This window comes from Sinocyclocheilus rhinocerous, unplaced genomic scaffold (genome assembly GCF_001515625.1).
Source record: "Sinocyclocheilus rhinocerous isolate Xijiao unplaced genomic scaffold, SAMN03320098_v1.1 scaffold1304, whole genome shotgun sequence".
NCBI lineage: Eukaryota > Metazoa > Chordata > Actinopteri > Cypriniformes > Cyprinidae > Sinocyclocheilus > Sinocyclocheilus rhinocerous.
In genome coordinates this window covers 69,711-77,307 of record NW_015626916.1, presented here as the reverse complement: position 1 = coordinate 77,307, position 7,597 = coordinate 69,711, and the positions used below count along the sequence as shown (strand labels likewise).

At 37.3% G+C, this 7,597-nt stretch overlaps 1 protein-coding gene across 2 annotated transcripts in view; it reads left to right on the top strand.

Moving 5' to 3' along the window:
• The first annotated feature begins 716 nt into the window (after positions 1-716).
• Positions 717-7,597, top strand: part of LOC107720583 (heparan sulfate glucosamine 3-O-sulfotransferase 1-like) — a 62,151-nt gene continuing 55,270 nt past the window's right edge. Inside the window, exon 1 of one of the 2 annotated variants that reach the window (XM_016528310.1) lies at positions 717-1,183. The gene's annotated coding sequence lies outside the window, so the exon portion shown is untranslated. The other variant, XM_016528330.1, reaches the window with a different exon arrangement.

The following is a 7,597-nucleotide window of genomic DNA, read 5'->3' as shown; positions in this document are numbered from 1 at the left end:
AACTTTGCACATTGCATTTATATTTTGGGTTCATCTGCTTGACTGTACAAAGTCTGCATCATCAATAAGGTGTGTACTGAATTTGGCCTTTAAATATCACTGTCTTACTACATTACTACTTAATGCAAACCTCGTAAAAATAACTGGCGGTCAGCAGAGAAAAGCCATGTTTTGCCCTCCATGTGGGCGTTCCTTTAAGGGCGTGACGTCACGTGAAAACCATGAGTTGAGTGGCGGAACTATGACGTCAGAATCCGGAAGTGTAATTCGCAGTGGGTTCCTTCCAGATTTTCCTATGGGGTTTTATAATGGGGTTTTCTCAATTGAGTAAAATAAAGCCTGTGGTAAACATAACTTGACATAGTTTTACGTTTTGTTCTACAATGTAAACTGCACACACTCACAGCCCAAACGTTCTTATCTAGTTACTTTTCAAAAATGAACATAACTGCTTCAAAAGTTGTGTTTTGGGTATGGATGCGTGTAATTTATGTTGTAGAACAAAGCGTAAAAGTATCGTCAAGTTATGTTTACCACGTGTTTAAATTATTTTACTTATTAATTGAAAAACCCCATAGGAAAATCTTAAAGGAACCCGCGGCGAATAACACTTCCGGTTTTTGACGTCATAGTTCCCAGTCGCTAATGAGGCATCTACATACTCACATCTATGGTAGAAACATCGATTTTTTTTTAATGCGTAATCTACGCAGATTTGATCTAAATTCGGAAGATTAGTTGTTGTATGCATTGATTAATATATATTATTTTTTATTTAGGAAAAACACAAAGCTGATAGCAAACCCCAGAACCTCTGTGTGTTTTAACCAGGATAGTCAAATGTTTAATAGTTTATATATTGAGATTGTTGGATCTGTGCGCATCAAAATGACTCCTCCTTCAATCACACACACACACACACACACACACACAGTCAGTGAACTCCGCGTGCGTCTCTCGCGCTGTGATCGTCAGTCTCGCGCTCGGCGCGTGTGGAGAAACAGCAGTAGCGCCGCGCGCTTCCTTGAGGAGCGATGTGATTGACCTGCTCTTCTTTTAGGAGGAACCGACGCTTCGAGACAGTAGGAGAACCGAACCGATCCGAACAGTTCCACTGCGCGTGCGACACGCGCCGGACGCGGAGCGATGGATTCCTCAGCTCTGCGCTCGCGGGAAAACACAGGTGCGTCTCTGTCACCTGCACAGCATTCCTGACATACAGAGGTGCGCGATGTCAGTCTCATGTCTGAATGAATCGCTTTAATTGTTTGTTTTGTAGTGGAACGAGCGTTATTAAAAGTAGTGTGGTGGAACATACAGTGATGCATCGTAATTCTCGGTTATAATGGAACTTAAATACAATGGCATTTGCCTGGTACTTCAGTGTGCGTAAAGAAATACCATGGTACTATCAGTAGTATCCGAAAACCATTGTAAATCTTGCTGAGGTCATGATTGCTTTGTATTAATTCTTGGAAGAAAGTAGTGTAGTAGTACTATACTTATATATATATATATATATATATACTATTGTACTGAATTATTTCCAAATGTATGCACCATGGTTTTTGCATGGTACTCCAATATATGTAAGGAAATACCATTGTATAACATAATAAACATGGTGGTGCCATGGTACAGTATCCAAAAAACACTGTAATGTTTTATCTATTTCTTTTTTGCTGAGGTCATGGTTGTTTAGTATTAATACAAGAAAGTAGTGTAGTAGTACTATGGTACAGTGATGGTAATACCATGGTACTTTTATATGATTCCCTTGGTATTTGCGTGGTAATTTAATCTATGTAAGGAAATACCATGGCATCTAAAAATCATTGTAGATTTTGCTGAGGTCATGATTGTTTTGTATTAATACTTACAGGACAGCAGTACTATAATGGCACAGTGATGGCAGTAATTCCATTGGTATATTTGGGATATATATGTAAAGAAATACAGCGGTACTGCCAATAAAACATGGTATAGTGCTAATCGCTTTCTTATTGAGTTAATGTTTTTTTTCTATTACTACTTACAATAGTGTAGCAGTACCGTGGAATAAGTGGTGGTTATACCATGGTACTTTTTGATTTCTATATTTACATATGGTATTTGCACGGTGGTCTAAGGTGCTTAAAATAATACATGTCCAATAAAACATGATATTACTATGGTACCATGTCCAAAACAGCCACGGTCAATTATTGTTGTATCATGATTGCTTTATATCAAAAGTACTTTGGCAGTACAGTGATGGTGTCAGTTATTGATGGTATTACTATGGTATTTTGATATATATGATAGCATTGAATGATTGTTATATTTACGTGCCATTGCACTCCAAAGTAATAACATGGTAGAGCTGCTCTAAAAAACAGGTATCACTTTTTTCTGATATTGAAGATTGTGTTGATTATTAAAAATAATACTGATAATAACATTACTTGCATATTAATTGCAGTACAATTTTACATTTTTTCCTCTGTTGTGTTTCTTTACAGTATAAGTAAGCATGTTTGGGAGCAAACAATGACTTCCTTGCGTAAATGAGGATTTTCTCCCTATGGGAATTCACATGGATTTATGCATGTACTGTATCAATTGATTAGCAGCAAATACTTTTTGTTTTGTTTGCCTTTGGTAGATGCACTAAAAGGATTTCTTATATGCCAGTTCAGCAAACCCATATAAGTGAAGTAAAGCGCTTCATAAAGTAGGATTTGCATGCTTGAAACTTGTGCAGATGATTTGATATCCTGAGATATTGAACCTTCAGTCTGGTATTGAGCATTGTGGTTTCAAGTGCATGTGCAAGTTATTTTTAAATGGGTTTTTGTGTTGCTTAATTCTCTTTATTAATGTCTCTGGAATTCATCAGCATGTAATTGAAACCTGGATTGTTGTGGCGCTTTGTCTCGGGCTGCTATTTAAGGTCTAACTGGAAAGCATGCACGAGCAGACGTGTCAATCCCTCACGCATCTGATAGTTTACTCAGAGCCATTCGTCACACAGGTAGAAGCGATACGCACTGCATCAATCCTCATTTGCGGGTGCATTCGGTTTAGCCCTGTCTCATTGTTGAAGTCTGACACGATTAGACGGGCCGAGATGTGACGGGAGCTGTGAAGGTTAACCGTTAGTGGCAAGAGTGTTGAGAGAACAGGAATGGATATAACGGACAGCCTATTCAATACTCTTCTTCAGGGACCCCGAGAGTCCTCTCCTGGCCTGTAACCCGCTATCATCTTATATTGAGCTGTTTAAGAAAGGCTGAGTTTGGTTCGGGGCGTTTTGCCACAGGCCAACTGATTCACCTTTAATTAAAAGAACGAGGTGCTGTTTATTTTTGCATTCCCTCCGGCTCGTCTCGGGAAGCCTGGCGGCTCGTGCAATTTTACTGAAGCAGGTTTTCAATTAAGTGCAAATGTTTCAGATTGCCTGGGTCCCGAGATCAGGTGGCTGTATTGCCACTGTAATGGGTAGTAAATGTAAAGATTCCTGACTGTGCCATGTGCGATGCATTTGAAAGTATCGGACATGATCTGTCTCCAGGGGAAGCGTTAAACCGGGACGCACGTCCCCGAGTTGACTAAATGCTTAATGCACGGAGCTGTCGTGAATGCCGTAGGAATGCTTCAGATGTCCAATGCTTTGGCACAAAGAAACCAAACATGGCTGCGCTTCAGAGTCATGGCTTATCATCATACACAGCTGCTGATTTGGCTAAACAAGACTATTGAGAACCCTGTTTTTAGGGTTGTGGTTTACGGCATTGGTTATATCAAACCATCACTTGCATTAGATTAAAATTTGGCCGGATTATTGCTTAAACAACATGGATTTCTGAACCAAGAATGTGGTCGTGTGGGCCAAGCGACAGACCGAACCGAGTAAACTTTACTCATTATTTTTATACTTCACAGAGTGCTGAATGCTTCACAGTTTTGTAGGCAATCAAACGGCATTTCTCCTGTTTTGTTTGCTTGGAGAGAATGAAAGAGTGCCAGAATTGACATCGGGGGAAAATGAATCGCATTTACTTTATTAGATTAAAAGTTTAGAGATTAGAAGCGCTAATTACCTAATTACAGAATGAAATTTGCTGCGTTTAAAAGAACACGCGGCGCTGAATTGAAAACGGCAACAAATGTATTCCTCTGTAAGACATGATTAGAGAGCAAAATGCATTAATAATGCCAGCCCGAACATAAAGATGCAAAGCTCTGCGTCCTTGATAAGATCAAATAATAATCCTTGTGAGTTCGTGTTCTGCTCTTTTGGATTCATTCGAAAGGAAGCGTTTTTAGTTATTTGTTTGATTTCTCCATAATCGCCTCTCATTTTCTCTTCCATTCTGTTAGAGACAAATCAAGAACGATATTAATATTTGATGGGATGGTGTTAGTTGAATTAAAAGAGGAAAATTGCTAGCTGAGGGAACGGCACATTGTTAAGCATGTAAATGTATTCTGCTCTTTTTGGGAGACAAAATCTAGACATCTTTCCCCTCAGGAGGTCTACGAGCTATCGTGGTAACACGCGCAGCTTTAATGCGTGCCAGATTCAATCTGCAGGCCTTAATGCCTGCTGATAATTAATATTCTCCTGCTGGAGTTAGGACGTACAGTTGTTATAGGAGCAGATTGTGTTTTGGAGGGTGTTGGGGAGTTCGCAGTACAGATGTCTGCAGTTTTGGCAGAAATCTTGCCAGCCGCTTGTATAATTTCCACTGTTTTAGCTTGTATCTGCTTAGGAAATTAGAGGTATAAGTTTCACTCTTGGGTGAAGCTCACACTGAGAGGTCGTATTTCAGTTCGAAATCAAAAGAAAAAATTGCACATTATATTTTGCATGAAGAAAATGCATCAAATAAAAACTAACATGAAGTGTTTCTGTGGGTCTTAAAAAGTCTTAATTCGCACTCCCACAAATTAAGGCCCTAAAAAGGTCTTAAATCAGAGCAGAAAGGTTTTGAATTCATAAAATCGTGGCATTAAATGTTGCATGCATTGCAAAAAAAAAAATATATATATATGACTTATATATATATATATATCTTCCTCAGTATTTTTATTAAAAAATTGCACATTATATTTTGCATGAAGAAAATGTATAAATTAAATATTAACATGAAGGGTTTCTGTGGGTCTTAAAAACTCTTAATTCGCCCTCCCACAAATGAAGGCCCTAAAAAGGTCTTAAATCAGAGCAGAAAAGCTTTGAATTCATAAAATCATGTCATTAAATGGTGTATGCATTGCAAAAAAATGTATATCTTCCTCAGTATTTTTATTCAAAAATTGCACGTTATATTTTGCATGAAAAAATGCATAAATTAAATACTAACATGATGGATTCACGGTTTTGCGGGTCTTAGTATCTTCCTCTGTATTTGTATTTTCCAGTACAAATATCGAAACATCCTTAAATCAAAATACATTTATTTGAGAATGCAAATGTAAGTTATTTTATGCTTAAAACAAGAACAAATATGCCAGTAGGATATAAATCTTGTTTTCCCTTTTTGAATTAACATGATTTTTCTAAGCCCATTGGCAAATATTTGTTCTTGTTTTAATAATAAACTCTCTTCATTTTGATTAATTCCACAAAAAAACAAGATTTCTTATTTTATGTAATTTTGCTTTTCAAGTAAATATATCTTGATTTAAGGATCTTTATACATTTGCATTTTAGACATTTCGGTTTATTCCTCAAATTTTCTTTACTTGGTCTTACAAAGGTCTTTAAAAAGTCTGAAATGTGCCTTCATCAAACTTGCAGAAACCCTGGGATCAATATTTTATATTTGAAATAATAAATCATTATATGCATTACAGTAATGAGAGTGATATTAAGAATTGGGGGCGAAATATGCTCAACTGGCATGAAAGTCAAAAAATATCACGATGCATGAAACCCGGTCTTAAAATAGGCTTCATTTTCTTTGTGCATAATATCATTTCATATATTTTTCTTTTGAGTTGGGGTGAAATATGATCTGGATGTGTTTATGATGAGATTCGCCTCATTTAGCTCATTTTGCATTGGAACTAGAGGGACTACACCCTAAATGAATAATACATCAAAATATTCCAGCGCTAAAATAATGAAATGTTCTCGCACCTGGCAGGCTTCTGGAAGGATTCTGCCGATACGGGCACAGAGCATGGTAATATGCCATGACTAGAGGAGTCATTTGTCATGGGTTTGTGAGCCGCTTGCTGCTGGCGATGTGTAACTCATGCGACCCCCGCAGGCCAGACACGTCAAGGCTCTCAGCTGAGTTTTGTTCTGCGACTTATTGAACCTCTCTTTTATATGGTTAATGCTGAACTGGGCAAATACAGATTAGCCCCTGAGGGATGCGCTTTGCTTTTCCTCTCAGATCTAACAGTGCTTAGAGGCAGTCTTTGTCTGGGCCCAATTCTCTGACTTATGGACCCTTTTGAAATCCAAAAGAAGCTTTCGGCCGCAGATGGGAATCGAGTTTTGTGTACCTTGCTGTTTTTTTAAACAGCAAATGCTGCAACGGCTGTCAGAGCAATGGATAATCGTGGTAAATATACCCAACAGCAGTGTTTTGGAAGTCAATTTTACATTGGGCATCAAGTGATGAGCAGTGTTGCCTGATTTGGGAGGATTTCCACCCTACTGGTTAGTTTGTATTTGATTGTGCGAATTGGGCTGGTTTGGAATCAGTTTGTTGTTTTTCAAACTGATCATTTTATAGGCTAATTAGTTAACGAATAAAACCCAAGTGTGCATGTCCTCAATCAGTCATCATGACGATTCTATCCAGGTAACAAATTTAGGTTATTTGAAATGTTTCTAAAACATTCAAATGTCCAGTTTTCTTTTCAACCGATCAATGATACCGATCTTTTTAAAGCCTTCTTTTTATCATTCATAACTATTTTTCAGCATTGCAATTCTTTTTTTTTGCACAGTACATTAATACAATCTTTCACAGACATGTTTAAACACAATAATAGACTTTAATAATATGCATTTATGGTGTAATTACTACATTTTTGTGCCAATCCATGTTCATATTTACTGCAAACAATACGCTGTTACTTTAATTCAGCGCTATGCAGCAATAGACTTGGTGCGGAAACGATCTCTGCACTGCTGCATTAAAAATGTCCGGTTTTGTTGTTGTGATTAGAATGTTATTTGAAGGTTACAAAAATGTTTCTTAGAATGTTCATCAAGTACAAATAACATAAGGACGTTCAAAGAATGTTGATCTCAGAACGTTGTCTCTCAGCATTATGAGAATATATATCAAGTATTAGGGGTGCTCCGATCAGGGTTTTTGAGACCGATCACAGAAAGCAGTATCTGCCGATACCGATCAATGATACCGATCTTTTTAAAGCCTTCTTTTTATCATTCATAACTATTTTTCAGGCAATTCTTTCTTTTTTTTTGCACAGTACATTAATACAATCTTTCACAGACATGTTTAAACACAATAATTATAAGCAACACATTATTCAATGCTTTTTACTTTTGCATTTACTTCTAGATTTATATATTAAGTTGCTCAAGCAATTGGCAAAACATTTAAACTACTTTTCTTACGTTATC